We start from the raw sequence: 19,197 nt of genomic DNA on the forward strand, positions 1-19,197 counted from the left end.
TACAGGTGTGCTATGGGCGATGGGCCCAGACCCCTGTGCGCTTAGGTTTAGACCGGCGTGCTGGCCTCTCTGTTGTGCCTAGGTAGGGCTGCAACATGTTGATCTTCCGAGGCCGGGCATGACCCAGGAAAGTGTGTCCGGCCAAATGGGATCGAGCGTGTTGGGTTATGTGGTGCACCCCTGTAGGGAAGTTAATCTATCCGAATAGCCGTGATCTTCGGTAACAGGACGACTTGGAGTTGTACCTTGACCTTATGACAACTAGAACCGGATACTTAATAAAACACACCCTTCCAAGTGCCAGATACAACCGGTGATCGCTCTCTCACAGGGCGACGAGGGGAGGATCATCGGTTAGGATTATGCTATGCGATGCTACTTGGAGGACTTCCGTCTACTCTCTTCTACATGCTGTAAGACGGAGGTTACCAGAAGCGTAGTCTTCGAAAGGACTAGCTATCCCCCTCTTATTCCGGCTTTCTGCAGTTCAGTCCACATATAATAGCCTTATTCCAGTTGATACCAATGCATACATATGTAGTATAGCTCCTTTCTTGCGAGTACTTTGGATGAGTACTCACGGTTGCTTTCTCCTTTTTTTCCCTATCCCTTCTACCTGGTTGTCACAACCAGATGTTGGAGCCCAGGAGCCAGACGCCACCTTCGACGATGACTCCTACTACACCGGAGGTGCCTACTACTACGTGATGCCCGCTGACGACGACCAGGAGTAGTTAGGAGGATCCCAGGCAGGAGGCCTGCGCCTCTTTCGATCTGTATCCCAGTTTGTGCTAGCCTTCTTAAGGCAAACTTGTTTAACTTATGTCTGTACTCAGATATTGTTGCTTCCGCTGACTCGTCTATGATCGAGCTCTTGTATTCGAGCCCTCGAGGCCCCTGGCTTGTAATATGATGCTTGTATGACTTATTTTATTTGTAGAGTTGTGTTGTGATATCTTCCCGTGAGTCCCTGATCTTGATCGTACACGTTTGCGTGTATGATTAGTGTACGATTGAATCGGGGGCGTCACAAGTTGGTATCAGAGCCGACTGCCTGTAGGAATCCCCCTTCCACACTCCTTGGCCGAAGTTGAGTCTAGTCGATGAAAATTGTTTTACTAACTTGGCTGTGTGGCCCTTGGGCCCACGTCGCCATCGGGTGTTATTAGGATCTTTTATTCCTCGATCTATACTCTGGGACTCTGATCTCTCTTCTATTTGGGTTAAATGATTTTGCTAAAATCTAACTCTAGGTTCTCGTTACCACTTCCTGTCGGAGAACCCTTTCATTACGGATGGTCGACTACTTCAACAGAAGATTCTCACAATACTCTCCGATATTTTCTCGATACCTTGTGCCCGTTGCTTTTGCAATTCCCTACCACCGAAAAATCCCTATGGATAAATACTTACACATGTCGTTCTTACTTTTATTCCCAGTTGGTCTTGTTATTACAAGATACCCCGAAATACTCGTCGTTGTTTCGGTAATCCTTTGAGCTTACTGCCTTGCTGTTCTTTGTCACCTGAATACCCCTACGGATAATTCTCGCACTTATCGAGTATCCGCTCATCCCCTAGTTGTTCATGTGTTTCACAATGGTCATCGAAATACTATTCGATCCTCCAAAAATCCTTAGTAGCTTATTGCTCTGCAATACTAGTCTGCTTGCATGATGGATGCTTTCCATATGTCTGGCAATATTCGTTAGTATCCTTAGGCACCGTCATTTTGATCCCTTTGATTCAACATGAGTGCGAATGCACGCAATCATCAGTTGATCCTTTTAAATTATCTTTCCGGCTCAGACGTCATTTTAAACATGAGCTGGTTCTCAACAAATCCAATTGCCGTCGATTGTACCCCTAAGGCTATTCAACTTATCCATTCCTAATCAGAACATTGCTTCTGATCCCTTGATTTGAAAATCATAATTCCTTTGCATTTGGGCTCTGGATTAGTCAGTTGTTTCCATAATCCAATGCCTTTGCATTGTTACTTCCTCTGGTTGTGTGCCGATGCTCACGTCAGCTCTGTTATGGACCGGCAGATCCTTTAATGGATTTTATCTGACAGCGTCCTTCATATTCAATAACCTTGTGAGCCTACCCTCAGATACATAATGCCTTTGGTAAAATGTATCATCTACTTTCTCAACCTTGCTCTACTTTTTAGCTTGTGATATTTACTCTTGAAACTTGTGGTATATGTTTCTAAGAAGCCCCTATGGGTTGAACATATGCCTTCTCTAAACTGTGTGAACTCAAAAGTTTTCACGAGTCATATGCCCCGTGTCTTGGTTTTAATGGCTATAGGAGGGGCCGTGCGGACAGCTGCTTGACCTTGACTGAACGGGAGGCATGCGAGCGCAGTCTGGTGCGCAGGCTGACCGAGAGGCATGCAAGCTGTTCTCCAATGCACAGGCTCACTAGGAAGCATGCAAGTTGTATGCTGCGCAGGCTCACTGGGTAGAGAGCCCTTTGACTTCCATGGCCGCCTGCCTTCCTCTCCATTAATGGCGCCCGAGCTGCTGTTTAATACGGGCGGACTTACTGTTCGCCTCCCATTCCCCTCCCCCCGTAGACCTCAACCACCATGGCGCAGAATGATCATCTGCCACTAGTCTTCAAGTTTGGTGAAGTCGACTTCGAGCCAGAGGAGATAGAAAATAAGGAGGAATGGGGCCTCATGGACATGGCCCAGAATGAGCTGGCCGTGGCGGTTGCTTCCGTCGCTCCCGTCCCAGCTCCCATCCCCGCGCCCGCGCCAGCGACCATCCCCGTAGCATTGATGTGCTGGTCGCCCAACACTATTGTAGAGCTGGAAGCCGCGGGCGTTAGCGAGGTCTTCATGGACCCGCGTGAGCTCGTGTACATGCCAGCGCCAGCGCCTGTGCCCGTGCGCGCCCCTCCACCCACTGTGGCGCCGGCCCCCCTGCGTTTGGCTGCACCCGCCGCGCCTGTGCGCGCCCCTCCACCCACCGTGGCATCGGTCCCCATGTGTTTGGCTGCACCCGCCATGCCCGTGCCCCTGCCCGTGCATGCACCCCCTCAGCGGCATGGGACGCTGCCGTTGACCGCTACCTCTCAGCGGCGCCAGTTGCCGTCCTCCCGCGCCCCGCCCGTCAATCGCGCGACGACATGATGTTTGATTTACAAGTGAAGAACATTTTGTGCTGCCTTGAAGACTTTAACAACGGCATCCCGGAGGACGACAACAACAACGACGGCACGGCACGCTGCCTCCGCCGCCACCGGAAATAGTTTTTTGGGGGTTTAATACTGTATATCGAATTCTCGATCATATGAATATAAATTCGCAGTGTGACTGAAAGAAAGTTATGGTTTGAACGAACTTGCGTTTTTCTCTCTTAATGTACAGACTTATCAAACAATTTTCGTTTGAAAAAATGTCAACGGTTTTTAAATATAAAACACTCATCGCAAACGTTTGAGTTAGAACACCCGTATGCAAACCAACAGCTTCCCCAAGAAGCCAAGGGAAAATGTGCCGACCAGGATTTCTGCATCCCTTCAACGCAAACAATTGTTTTGCATGACCTGTGTGCAACCATGTACAAACAATTGGGTAAGATTTGCATATCTATCATTTTGGGTATGTTTCCATTTCTCAAACTGGAAAGATTGACATTTGTTTATCTAGTAACATTGCCATTTGTCAACCCTGCAGCTACAAATCACTAGCACTATCTAATTTTTGCAACTAAAATCACTAGCACTCTTCATATGGGAACCACTAGCAGGCGTGAGTTCATGGACGCATATGCAAATGTACCATTGATTACATACACGAAGAGGCGCCTTGGGAGCGAACGGCTGCCACAGAGGTCACACACTGACGATAAGGGCCGAGTGAACCGCATGCAATCCCATCCAACAACACACACATCTTGTTAAGTTGAACCATTGCTGTGGCTGAGAGGTTGCTGCCCCCGCTCCCGTCCCAGCTCCCATCCCCGCGCCCGCGCCAGCGACCATCCCCGTAGCATTGACGTGGTGGTCGCCCAGCACTATCGTAGAGCTGGAAGCCGCGGGCGTTAGCGAGGTCTTCACGGACCCGCGCGAGCTCGTGTACATGCCAGCGCTTGTGCCCGTGCGCGCCCCTCCACCCGCTGTGGCGCCAGCCCCCGTGCGTTTGGCTACACCCGCCGCGCCCGTGCACGCCCCTCCACCCACCGCGGCGTCGGTCCCCATGTGTTTGGCTGCACCCGCCATGCCCGTGCCCGTGCCCGTGCACGCCCCCCCTCAGCAGCATGGGACGCTGCCATCGACCGCTACCTCTCAGCGGCGCCAATTGCCGTCCTGCCGCGCTCCGCTCGTCGATCGCGCGACGACATGATGTTTGATTTACAAGTGAAGAACATTTTGTGTTGCCTTAAAGACTTCAACAACGGCGTCCCGGAGGACGACAACAACAACGACGACGGCACGGCACGCCGCCTCCGCCGCCACCGGAAATAGTTTTTTGGGGGTTTAATACTGTATATCGAATTCTCGATCATATGAATATAAATTCGCAGTGTGACTGAAAGAAAGATATGGTTTGAACGAACTTGCATTTTTCTCTCTTAATGTACAGACTTATCAAACAATTTTCGTTTGAAAAAATGTCAATGGTTTTTAAATATAAAACACTCATCACAAACATTTTAGTTAGAACACCCGTATGCAAACCGACAGCTTCCCCAAGAAGCCAAGGGAAAATGTGCCGATCAGGATTTCTGCATCCCTTCAACGCAAACAGTTGTTTTGCATGACCCGTGTGCAACCATGTACAAACAATTTGGTAAGATTTGCATATCTATAATTTTGGGTATGTTTCCATTTCTCAAACTGGAATGATTGACATTTGTTTATCTAGTAACATTGCCATTTGTCAACCCTGCAGCTACAAATCACTAGCACTATCTAATTTTTGCAACTAAAATCACTAGCACTCTTCATATGGGAACCACTAGCAGGCGTGAGTTCATGGACGCATATGCAAATGTACCATTGATTACATACAACAAGTCATCAACCCACAACGACAACGAGGATACACATTGGATTATAGATCATTTCCAACAAAACATTCTAGTAAAGTTTTTCTCACACAACAAATAACAAAGCGATGAAATGAACTTCAGCTCAACCACTCGTCGGCATTGGAAACGCTTGCTTTGAACCAGAAGTGATTCTCTAGGAAGGGCCAGCTACTGTCAACCTCGAGACCAATGCATGACTGATCATCGAGGCCAAAGCGGCCTATGTCAGGACCCATATTGGTACGGTAGGGAAGCATAGTAATGTCCGAGGTATAGATACAGTTGCTTCTCATAAATGGTAGTAACGTTGTGTCCACAGCATCTGGATCGCCTTCCACCATCATTGGATAGTTTTGTCCAAGGAAGAGCGAGTTTCCTCCAAGACTTTCAATACTGAACCAGGGAGAAGGTGTTGGCTCTAGTACACTAGTATCCACCCCGAATACCCTGCAACGGATGTTGGAATATGTCCGAAGAGAGCAACCATACGAGACAACACCTGCTTCCTTAGTAACATCAGAAGTGCCCCATATACAGACAAGAAGAGGTGATCCATCGGAATAAGTTGCCAGGCACCACTGAGTATATGGTTCCTAATCGTCCTCATGCTCGTGAATAAAATTTTCAAGTATAGGTGGTGGAATGTTCACACGACCTTGGAAACACAAGAAGGTTAATTAGTAAATGGAAACTAGCTAACCCGCATGCATGTGGATGAAACAATTATAATTATGGTGGAAGACAAACGTACCGAAATCATAAGGATTCCATACAAAAACAATGCCACGAGTTGTGGCAGCAAACACAAAACCCTCGTATTGAATTGCATCACAGTACTCATCCATGTATAGAAACTAATTTTTGAGCAATATCCATCGAGCCGAACCATGATGGACGGCAACAAGCTTGTCGAAGATAGCAACAACATAAGCATTCCTATAACCCCAAGAGCGGTTGGGAACTTGACAAATTGCTATCTTCCGTAGACGACAGACAGCATGATCGTATTTGAACTCACGTAGAATATCGGTGTACTCAACCTCTGGGCACTCGTCTGAGATTTTTCGAAGTGGAACCCGGTGACGAGTGTACACAGTCACAAGTTCCCACTCACAGTTGTATCCAATATAAACCACCCAATCTCCATTTGCGCCTACCCAAGCCTTGCCCTCAAGCGATGGCATCTTAACATCATACGTATCATTATCAAGCGGCATCAACTTACATAAGGCGAGGCTTCCCTCGTCCCCACGCTAGTCAGCAGGGTCACGGCGAAGAAGATAGGGGAGATCAAACCGCTCCTGGACCCTCGGGTTCCTTGTAATGATGTTATTAGTTGAGTCGAGAATGGTCTTGAATGAACCTGCCATGCTAGCCGAGGTGATGATGTCGCACCGATCAATGAGTTCCTCCACCGCGTCATCATTCAGACCGGGGCAAGAATAACGGGGTCATTTTCGGCTTGTTCCCTCCATGGAGAAGACGATCAAACAATGGAAGAAGGAAGGGTGAAGGCAAATGGAGGAGGGAGGAAGAGCTAGCATGCGACAATAGTTCCAAATCGAGAGGGAAAGGCGAAGAGTCGGTGGACGGTTGCCACGGTACACGAAGAGGCGCCTTGGGAGCGAACGGCTGCCACAGAGGTCACACACTGACGACAAGGGCCGAGTGAACCGCATGCAATCCCATCCAACAACACACACATCTTGTTAAGTTGAACCATTGCTGCGGCTGAGAGGTTGCTGCCCCCGCTCCCGTCCCAGCTCCCATCCCCGCGCCCGCGCCAGCGACCATCCCCGTAGCATTGACGTGCTGGTCGCCCAACACTATCGTAGAGCTGGAAGCCGCGGGCGTTAGCAAGGTCTTCACGTACCTGCGCGAGCTCGTGTACATGCCAGCGGTTGTGCCCGTGCGCGCCCCTCCACCCGCTGTGGCGCCAGCCCCCGTGCATTTGGCTACACCCGCCGCGCCCGTGCACGCCCCTCCACCCACCGCGGCGTCGGTCCCCATGTGTTTGGCTGCACCCGCCATGCCCGTGCCCGTGCACGCCCCCCCTCAGCGGCATGGGACGCTGCCATCGACCGCTACCTCTCAGCGGCGCCAATTCCCGTCCTCCCGTGCCCCGCCCGTCGATCGCGCGACGACATGATGTTTGATTTACAAGTGAAGAAGATTTTGTGTTGCCTTGAAGACTTCAACAACGGCGTCCCGGAGGACGACAACAACAACGACGGCACGGCACGCCGCCTCCGCCGCCACCGGAAATAGTTTTTTGGGGGTTTAATACTGTATATCGAATTCTCGATCATATGAATATAAATTCGCAGTGTGACTGAAAGAAAGATATGGTTTGAACGAACTTGCATTTTTCTCTCTTAATGTACAGACTTATCAAACAATTTTCGTTTGAAAAAATGTCAACGGTTTTTAAATATAAAACACTCATCACAAACATTTTAGTTAGAACACCCGTATGCAAACCGACAGCTTCCCCAAGAAGCCAAGGGAAAATGTGCCGATCAGGATTTCTGCATCCCTTCAACGCAAACAATTGTTTTGCATGACCCGTGTGCAACCATGTACAAACAATTGGGTAAGATTTGCATATCTATCATTTTGGGTATGTTTCCATTTCTCAAACTAGAAAGATTGACATTTTTTTATCTAGTTACATTGCCATTTGTCAACCCTGCAGCTACAAATCACTAGCACTATCTAATTTTTGCAACTAAAATCACTAGCACTGTTCATATGGGCACCACTAGCAGGCGTGAGTTCATGGACGCATATGCAAATGTACCATTGATTACATACAACAAGTCATCAACCCACAACGACAACGAGGATACACATTGGATTATAGATCATTTCCAACAAAACATTCTAGTAAAGTTTTTCTCACACAACAAATAACAAAGCGATGAAATGAACTTCAGCTCAACCACTCATCGGCATTGGAAGCGCTTGCTTTGAACCAGAAGTGATTCTCTAGGAATGGCCAGCTACTGTCAACCTCGAGACCAACGCAGGACTGATCATCGAGGCTGAAGCGGCCTATGTCAGGACCCATATTGGTACGGTAGGGAAGCATAGTAATGTCCGAGGTATAGATACAGTTGCTTCTCATAAATGGTAGTAATGTTGTGTCCACAGCATCTGGATCGCCTTCCACCATCATTGGATAGTTTTGTCCAAGGAAGAGCGAGTTTCCTCCAAGACTTTCAATACTGAACCAGGGAGAAGGTGTTGGCTCTAGTACACTAGTATCCACCCCGAATACCCTACAACGGATGTTGGAATATGTCCGGAGAGAGCGACCATACGAGACAACACCTGCTTCCTTAGTAACATCAGAAGTGCCCCATATACAGACAAGAAGAGGTGATCCATCGGAATAAGTTGCCAGGCACCACTGAGTATATGGTTCCTGCTCGTCCTCATGCTCGTGAATAAAATTTTCAAGTATAGGTGGTGGAATGTTCACTGGACCTTGGAAACACAAGAAGGTTAATTAGTAAATGGAAACTAGCTAACCCGCATGCATGTGGATGAAACAATTATAATTATGGTGGAAGACAAACGTACCGAAATCATAAGGATTCCATGCAAAAACAATGCCACGAGTTGTGGCAGCAAACACAAAACCCTCGTATTGAATTGCATCACAGTACTCATCCATGTATAGAAACTGATTTTTGAGCAATATCCATCGAGTCGAACCATGATGGACGGCAACAAGCTTGTCGAAGATAGCGACAACATAAGCATTCCTATAACCCCAAGAGCGGTTGGGAACTTGACAAATTGCTATGTTCCGTAGGCGACAGTCAGCATGATCGTATTTGAACTCACGTAGAATACCGGTGTACTCAACCTCTGGGCAGTCGTCTGAGATTTTTCGAAGTGGAACCCGGTGACGAGTGTACACAGTCACAAGTTCCCACTCGCAGTTGTACCCAATATAAACCACACAATCTCCATTATCGCCTACCCAAGCCTTGCCCTCAAGCGATGGCATCTTAACATCATACGTATCATTATCAAGCGGCATCAACTTACATAAGGCGAGGCTTCCCTCATCCCCGCGCTAGTCAGCAGGGTCACAGCGAAGAAGATAGGGGAGATCAAACCGCTCCTGGACCCTCTGGTTCCTTGTAATGATGTTATTAGTTGAGTCGAGAATGGTCTTGAACGAACCTGCCATGCTAGCTGAGGTGATGACGTCGCACCGATCAATGAGTTCCTCCACCGCGTCATCATTCAGATCGGGGCAAGAATAACGGGGTCATTTCCGGCTTGTTCCCTCCATGGAGAAGACGATCAAACAATGGCAGAAGGAAGGGTGAAGGCAAATGGAGGAGGGAGGAAGAGCTAGCATGCGACAACAGTTCTAAATCGCGAGGGAAAGGCGAAGAGTCGGTGGACGGTTGCCACGGTACATGAAGAGGCGCCTGGGGAGCGAACGGTTGGCACAGAGGTCACACACTGATGACAAGGGCCGAGTGAACAGCATGCAATCCCATCCAACAACACACACGTCTTGTTAAGTTGAACCATTGCTGTTCTCTTGTGTCAACACAAACAGTTCATCTGAGTGAACCGCATGCCGTATATCGCACACACCTTGATCTTGCTGACCGTTTCTTTTGTGTTGCCTAATCACAAACTGTTCATCCGAGTGAACTGCATGCCGTATATCACACACACCTTCATCTGGCTGCCCATTTCTTTCGTGTTGCCTAATCACAAATAGTTCATCCGAGTGAACCGTATGCTGTGTATCGCACACACCTTCATCTGGCTGCCCGTTTCTTTTGTTCCTCCTCATCACAAACAGTTAATTGAACTGAACCGTATGCCCTTCATCACAAACGCAACTAAAATATGAACCGTGTTTGATGCATCCTCCATCGCAAACGTTTTCACCCTTTTGACGGTTTTCATACATCACCATTTGCGATTATTGCATCGCACACAGTTTCTCGAAGGGTCTCTAATCGTAGTGTCGCGTTAGCAGCATACTGCAGTAGTGCCCTGATACGTCTCCAATGTATCTATAATTTCTGAAGTATTCATGCCATGTTTACAACAATTTTATATGGTTTTGGTATGATTTGCATGGAACTAACCCGGACTGACGTTGTTTTCAGCAGAACTACCGCGGTGTTGTTTTTTGTGCAGAAATGAAAGTTCTCCAAATGAGCTGAAAGTTTTTGATGATTTTTTGGAACAAAAGAGACCCCCGAAGCTTCGTGGAAGGACCAGAAGGTGAAGGAGTAGGGCAGAAGACACCCGGGCGCGCCTGGGCCCTTGTCCGTGCCCCGGTGGGTTGTGCTCACCTCGAGGCCCATCTTTGCGTGAAACCAACGCCAATCCTATAAATAGAGAAACCATCAGGGGTAACCCTAGATCAGGAGTTCCGCTGCCGCAAGCCTCTTTAGCCACGAAAAACCAATCTTGACCCCGTTCCAGCACTCCGCCGGAGGGGGAAATCATCACCGGTGGCCATCTTCATCATCCCGGCAGCCACCATGCATGATGAGGCGGGAGTAGTCCACCCTTGGGGCGGAGGCTTTGTACTAGTAGCTATGTGTTTAATTTCTCTCTCTCTCTCTCTCTCTCTCGTGTTCTTGAGATGTCACGATCTTGATGTATCGTGGGCTTTGTTAATATAGTCGGATCATATGGTGCTTTCCCCTCTCTATCTTGTTGTGATGAATTGAGTTTTCCCTTTGAGATTTCATTTTATCGTTTTTGCATTTGAGAGCACTTAATATATGTCTTGCATATGAATACCCGTGGCGACAATGGGGTATCATATTGATTCACTTGGTATATATTTTGGTACTCAACTCGCGGATTCCGGAGGTGACATTGGGGCAATCTATGCATATGGGTTGATGCATGTTCTTGTCTTTGTTTCTCCGACAGAAATCTTGGGGCACTCTTTGAGGTTCTTTGTGTTGGATTGAGTATTATGAATCTGAATTTGTTTTGGTGTTATTTTAGTACGAACTCTTGATAGATTGATTGGAAAGAATAACTTGTGTTATTTTAGTACAAACTCTTAATAGATCGATCGGAAAGAATAACTTGATGTCACTAGTATAGCGAGCTCCTAAACAAACGGTTTTTAACCCCTTTCTGTGACGGCGTTTGGAACCATCGCCAAGTGAGTGTGGGCGATAGGGGGGTCCTTCCCACACGACCCAGAAACCGTCGGGGATAAGCCCTCCTGGCACACACGTTCGACAAAATAAGGTCGTGTGCGACCGGCGAGCGCTCAAATATGGAAATACGTGCAGTAGAGCTAAAAAAATACAATTACACAGCGAAATTGTTTCCGGTCGCAAGTACATCCCACACAGTCAGTCCCCGCTAAACGTTTCCGTTCGTATGTACATCCCACACAGTCGCTCCAAGGAAAACGTTTCCGTTCACAGGTACATCACACACAATTTTTCCCGTTAAATCGCTTGCATTATTGAATATATCACATGCGGTCCGTGGAAGAAACCGTGTGGCAAAGGCTGTCCATCACACACAGTTTTCATGTGGTAAACGTTTGCGCAAGGTGGCCTAACGCAAATAGTTTTCAATAGAAAGTCGTGTGTGATTGTTCATTGATCCAACACGGTTTATTCCTAGAAACTGTGTGCGTAGCCTGAGGTCATCGCCCACGGTAATTTTTCAACAACCATTTGCAATAGCAAAACCCAATTAGTAGGCTAATTATCCGATTATTCATAATCCATTTAGTAATCTAATTGACAGTTCATATTAAGCACACAATATATTTCATTTTCATAATTGAAATACATCAGAGTACAACATCATATAGCTTCAGCACTCAGCTACCCCATTACACAACTACACCAGGACCAAGTTTCACATGCAACATCTATAACCTTTCGAAATTAGCATCATAGACGGTACATAGACAGATGTATCTCATCTGGAAAACTACTGAATAAGAAGGCGAATATTGAGCCTTCATTGATGTTGAAGGTCTTTGTAATTTTAGGCCAGTGCCTGTGGATGATTGGCCGTCCATCCTTCGTCCTCTTCAAGAACACTTCGATATTGAACCATGGGTGTTGTATGAATACCTTCCTCATCTCCTGACCATACAGGTGATTTGAGAGGTAATCGTCATTGAACTGCTTTGGAAAGGCCTAAAAACAAGGATGTGCATAAATATATTCTCTATATTGTAAATGGGGCAAAGGAATAAAAAAGGCAAGGTATAACAGTTAGTACCATCCTGTAGTGAACTGATGTCTTCTTCATTGTGCAGACAAAGATCTTGTTGTTTTTTGTCACTAATTTCTTTATCCTAACAATCTTTCTGAGTTTCTTGACTTGACTGGTATTCATGGACAACTCATTTCCCCATATGCAAAAAGGGTTGAACAGTGGGTCAAAACCTTTGACAGTAGGACCTACATGTGCAAGACCAAATTGTTAAAAACCTAAATATTAGAATGGTTCCTGCAATTGCACAATAATGTGCTATTAGACAACGGACCATGCACGTGCTAACCTCGATTGTAAACCTCAGTGCTTCCCATTGTTTCCCTGCAACACATATAAGGTAGTTAGTCATCAGGTTAAGTAAGGGTTCACATGCTATCAGTAAATCTGTTGATGAAAAATAATCACATTGCAAATTCATCTGATTAATTGAAGCCACACGGAAAAACCATTTATCCAAACCAAGCATGATTAAGAACTAGGAAATGTAGCACTTGTATATGTTTCTCATGTATTAAGTGCATCCAAATTTGATTTATTCCTCACATGCACAACAATACAAAATTCTACCCATGATAATTGGACATCGCATTGCAGAATTGAACCAAGTAGTTAACTAAACACCACAACAAATGAACCAAACATTAACTGAGCACCACATTGCACAATATAACATACTCCTAATAGAAGATCAGACAGTTAACCAAACAGTTAACTACAGCCAATTGTAGCAATTGTATTTGTTTCTCATGTATTTACTACAGCCAAATTCAATTTATTCCTCACATGGTATAGAATAACAGAATGCGCCCACAATTTTGTAAAGATAAATTCGATTTATTTCTCACATGGAAGACAATACAAAATTGTAGCCCGAAGAATTGAACATCACATTTGCAGAATTGAACCAAATAGTTAATTGAAGATGACAACTAATTAACAAAACAATTAATAAGTGAGCACCACACTGCATAGCATATAGAACATATACACTAGAGCAACAAATTGCATGATAAAATTAGATAGCACAATTCACTAGAATTTGTGAAGGAAAGGCAGGAGTAGCACATGCAACGGGTAAACCGAGCATGCTTAATCGGTGTAGCTAGCAAGTGGCAAGGTGCTCCTTCAAGATCTGGGGGTCGGCACGAATGGCAGCCATCGCGACCTCATCCATGCGTGCGGTCGCGATTTGCTTTTCCGCTACCAAATGCTCCTTGAGGTCCTGGCTATACTGCGTGCACCATGGCTTAGGCCGGCGCTTATTTGGTGGAGGGGTCGGTGATTTGGGTGGAAGGTGTCGCGCTCGCGCCGGCTGTAGGGGCATGTGGGATGTGGAAGGAGGAGGACGATGGGGGTCGGGTGTGGATTACCTGCCTGGATAGGCGAGGCCGAGGAGCGTGAAGGAGGGTCACCGGCGAGGAGGCGGCGGCGATGCAAGCAAGGAGTGAAGGTTTCAACTTGGAAAGGAAGGCGGAAAGAGGGGAAATGTGGCTTTTGGTAAGGGGGAGGGGGCGGGGAGGTAGATATTTTCGCGGAAGCCGAAAATTTGGAATCGCTTTAGCCAAAAAACTGGTGCGCAAAGTGTCATCAGACACGGTCCCTTATTCAGACACGGTACGAAGATATTTTGTGCTGCATCTCACACGGTCGGTTATAATAAACTGTGTGGGATCTACTTGATTATTCGTCTTGATTTGAATTACATAATGGGGTCACAGCGGCCATGGACGGTGTTTGAATTGCTAGACCTTTTATCTGCGGTGATCATAAAATAATTGGAATTATTCAGGGTTCGTTTGGACATTTTTATGCATTAACTGAGTTTTCAATGCATTTATGTGCATAATTCAAATTTGAACTACATGCACATGATCTAGTGCATATAAATTCTTTGAAAAATCAAATCTTTGTCCTTGGGTGCATGCTTAGGTCCCATGCAAGAAATGGGAATGAATTTCAAACACCATGGCACCGTTGATTGCCGGCAAAACATTGAGATTCCTGGTTTTTAAATTCTAGTAAATCCAAAACTCGTCCGAAATTCATGAAACTTGGCATGCTATCATGGAGCGGCATCAGCATGCCGTGGTACAAATTTTGTCCCATTTGGGGCAGGTTTGGGTATATGCTTCTCACAAACCAGAGCTTCTCACAACAAGCATGATGGTTTTCGGTAGGGAACGTCCCACCTTTGGGGACGAAACGATATCCATTGCCTCTTATTGCTTTCATTTTTTTCTCGTGTCAACATAGAACAACATGAGTGTTGTGCAAATTTTTGTGATTTTTCGGGGTTCGTTTGGACATTTTTACGCATTAATTGAGTTTTCAATGCATTTATGTGCATAATTCAAATTTGAACTACATGCACATGCTCCAGTGCATATAAATTGGTTGAAAAATCAAATATGTGTTCTTGGGTGCATGCTTAGATCCCATGTAGGAAATGGGAATGAATTTCAAACACCATGGCACCGTTGATTGCCGGCAAAACATTGAGATGCCTGGTTTTTAAATTCTAGTAAATCCAAAACTCATCTAAAATTCATGAAACTTGGCATGCTATCATGGAGTGGCATCAACATGCCGTGGTACAAATTTTTTCCCATTTGGGGCAGGTTTGGGTATATGCTTCTCACAAACTGGAGTTTCTCACAACAAGCATGATGGTTTTCGGTATGGAACGTCCCACCTTTGGGGACGAAACGATATCCATTGCCTCTTATTGCTTTCAATTTTTTTTATCATGTCAACATAGAACATCAGGAGTGTTGTGTGAATTTTTGTGATTTGTCAGGGTTCGTTTGGGCATTTTTATACATTAACTGAGTTTTCAATGCATTTATGTGCATAATTCAAATTTGAACTACATGCACATGCTCCAATGTATATAAATTGGTTGAAAAATAAAATATGCGTCCTTGGGTGCATGCTTAGGTCCCATGCAAGAAATGGGAATGAATTTCAAACACCAGGGCACCGTTGATTGCCGGCAAAACATTGAGATGCCTGGTTTTTAAATTCTAGTAAATCCAAAACTAGTCTGAAATTCATGAAACTTGGCATGCTATCATGGAGCGGCATCAACATGCCGTGGTACAAATTTTGTCCCATTTGAGGCAGGTTTGGGTATATGCTTCTCACAAACCGGAGCTTCTCACAACAAGCATGATGGTTGTCGGTAGGGAACGTCCCACCTTTGGGGACGAAACGATATACATTGCCTCTTATTGCTTTCATTTTTTTCTCGTGTCAACATAGAACAACAGGAGTGTTGTGTGAATTTTTGTGATTTTTCGGGGTTCATTTGGACATTTTTATGCATTAAATGAGTTTTCAATGCATTTATGTGCATAATTCAAATTTGAACTACATGCACATGCTCCAGTGCATATAAATTCGTTGAAAAATAAAATATGTGTCCTTGGCTGCACGCTTAGGTCTCATGCAAGAAATGGGAATGAATTTCAAACACCAGGGCACCGTTGATTGCCGGGAAAACATTGAGATGCCTGGTTTTTAAATTCTAGTAAATCCAAAATTCTGTTAACCATTCACGTGACGCCACGTGTCTTGGTTTTAATGGCTGTGGGAGGTGTCGTGCAGACAGCTGCTTGACCTTGACTGAACGGGAGGCGTGCGAGCGCCGTCCAGTGTGCAGGCTAACCGAGAGGCATGCAAGCTGTCCTCGAGTGCGCAGGCTCATCTGGAAGCGTGCGAGCTGTACGCTGCACAGGCTCACCGGGGAGCGAGCCCTTTGACTTCCATGGCTGCCCGCCTTGCTCGCATCCTTTCCATTAATGGTGCCCAAGCCGCAGTTTAATTCGCTTTTTAAATATAAAACACTCATCGCAAACATTTTAGTTAGAATACCTGTATGCAAACCGACAGCTTCCCGAGGAAGCCAAGAGAAAATGTGTCGAGCAGGACTTCTGCAGCTCTTAATCGCAAACGATTTAGATAGAACACCCGTATGCAAAGTGAGAGCAGCGCAGGATTTGTTCATCCCTTCAACGCAAACGGTTGTTTTGGATGACCCGTGTGCAACCACGTATAAACAATTTGGTAAGATTTGCATCTGTCATATTGGGTATGTTGCCATTTGTCAAACTGGAAAGATTTACATTTTTTGATCTAGTAACGTTGCCATTTGTCAATCCTTGTAACACTGCGATTTGTCAAAATATGCAGCTAGAAATCATTAGCACTATGTAATTTTTGCAACTAAAATTCAGTAATTAAGCATAGATTTCATTGATAAATTAAGCAGTCATTCTTAATTTATATAAACAGTTCAACTCGACAGCTGAACCGACCAAACTTCTCCCCAATTGTTGCCTACCACGTACTGAAATAGCTAGTTCAACTATATATACTAGCTAATTTTAAGTACGTTGTACAGTTCAACCACACATCTATAGTCAGATGAACTGAACAAAATAGCCTCTAAATACTACTACTACCACGGACGGGCTTTGTGCTACTTTTGCCAGCCTCTTCTTTGCCGAGCGCGCTCAGTAAGAGGCAGAGGAGGAGGAGCCTACCTACGAGCTGGACAAATGCAATACGGTGCCTGCCACTGCTGCATGTTCAGCGACACAGCTCGAACGCCCATTGTCGGTCCAGACGATCCCTCTCAAAGTGGTTGGATTGCTCGTAGATCTCTTGATTCGTCGCCTCTGCGTCGGTGTGTGTTGTAGCCACGGCTGCGGTAAGGCTCTTTGCATGCTCGACGAGGCGCTCCTCCTCCTCCCGCAGGAACTCGTTGTAGCACGCAAGGTCGCTGACGCACGTGCGGGCCTCCACTTCCGCCTTCCTCCTTCGGATGGCGGTGGCAGAGCGAGTGATGATCCCGACGGTCGACGGTGGCCTGGCGGCCACGTTGGACGATGATGGGTGGCGGCCACGACCATCACCTCCCGCCATCGGGCCGCGGTGGTGGAGCGGGTGATGGCCACGGTGTCCAGCAGTGGGGTGGCGGCCACGAGGCCACCTCCCGCCTTCAGGCCACGGCGACGGAGCGGGAGATAGCCCTGGCTTTCGACGGTGGTGCGGCGGCAGTGGCGGTCGGCAACAGCTGCCGATGGGCAGTGGCGGCGGAGCGTGTGGTGGGTGTTCCGCGCACAGCCAAGAGGGACGCCACGCGCACTACACTACGCCAGGGACTGCGCCACCGCCGCGGTGTAGCCTCCCAGCTGGAGCTGTCCTCTGACGACGGCAGAGTGGCTGAGCGACAACGACGGACCCGTGCCATTGGCAATTGTGGGAGAAGCAGACGAGATAAGCTACAGGGAGGGAGGGGAAAATGCGACGCATGAATCACCGGCCGTGAGGGTTTTTATAGCAGGCCGGCAAGCATTGGGATTTTGGGGGATTTCATCGATTCGGGCGGGAAGCTTGCGCGGGAACCTGCGAGGTTGCGTGGGAACGGGCTCACCGATGATTCATTGGCGCCACCATTTGGCCAAAAGAACGCCCCCGCGCGCTGCGCAAGCTTGCGCTGTAAGCCGTCTGCGGCAGCGGGGTGACAAGACGTGCGAGAGGAGGACGAGAGGACACGTACACATATAGTTAATAAAAAAGCGTTTGCGATTTAATTACCTACTATACCCCCGTCCTGGTTTATAAGTAGGATTTAACTAATAAAATACGAATGCATGTCGCCATAGATTCTATCGTTGGAGTCGTATTTTTGTAACATGCATTAACACTTTTTTGGTTAAATTTAAGGTTATACACCAGCAAGCGTTTGCCCACAACACACACGGCTTATTCCATCACAAACAGCTCTGATGGGTCAACTGTCTACCACGTATCGCACACGCAACTCTAATCTGATTCGTGCTCGATGTCTCCGACATCACTCACCATGTATCACTGTGTCGTCCTCTGCTCGCGTCCCTCGACAAGCTCTGCTCGCTGTTAGGCGCCGTGGCACGCTCTGCTAGTGTCCGTCGGCGCGCTCAGTTTGTGGACATCTTTTCCTTGAGGCGACCAGAGAGCGCTCTGCTCGCTTCCCTCCGCGCGCGCTCTGCCAGCGGTTGGGCGTGCGCATGATCACGTCGGGGGGCCCATATGCATGCGGTTGTGCCACGCGTGTTGCCACGCGATGCAGTTACGTGCGGCACGATGGAGTTACGTGCTACAAATTTGAACTGCCATCAGGGCTTGCCGATATTCCTGGCCGTCCGGCTTCCCCTTTAATTCCCGCGGCCATTATAACCTTAGTCTCTTCAACCTTTCGATCGCGCCCCACAACACAACAAGCACACCCACGACAACACATAGAGAGGGATGTCCAGCGGCGCTCCAATGGAGTTCGGCGAGCATAGAGTGGAGACCCACGCGAGGGAGATGGATCTCTTGGTGGTGTACACCATCGTCCCGGCCGTGGTGGACGACTATATCAACATCGTTGAGCAGTTGCTTGCTGGAGACACGTACAAGGTGGTCGGCATCGACCTCCAGTACACCGCCGGTCGTCCCGGCATAGATCAGAAGGTTGTCGTCGCCCAGTTGTGCATGCGCCATCATGTCCTCATCTACCACTACTGCATGGCCATAGAGCCTTGCAACCATTTCAACAGGTTTTTCAACAGCACCGACTACAAGTTCGCCACGGTGGATACCAAAGACGATGTAAAAGCACCCAGTGTTACGGGCTTGGCCTGCAAGAACCTTGTCGAAATCCATGACCACTACAGGGTCTGGGGCAGCACGAAGCAGGACTCCCTGGTCGAACTCGCCTCGGCCATCATCAACCCCTACTACGAAAAGATGAAGCAGGATGCATAGAGAACAAGTCACGTATCTTGGCACAAGGCCTAGATGCGGCAACTAGATGAACCTCACCTTAGGTTCGCGGCCAAGAGCGTGTAAACATGCTACGAGA

The sequence above is a fragment of the Triticum urartu genome, chromosome 4 (assembly GCF_003073215.2).
Source record: "Triticum urartu cultivar G1812 chromosome 4, Tu2.1, whole genome shotgun sequence".
NCBI lineage: Eukaryota > Viridiplantae > Streptophyta > Magnoliopsida > Poales > Poaceae > Triticum > Triticum urartu.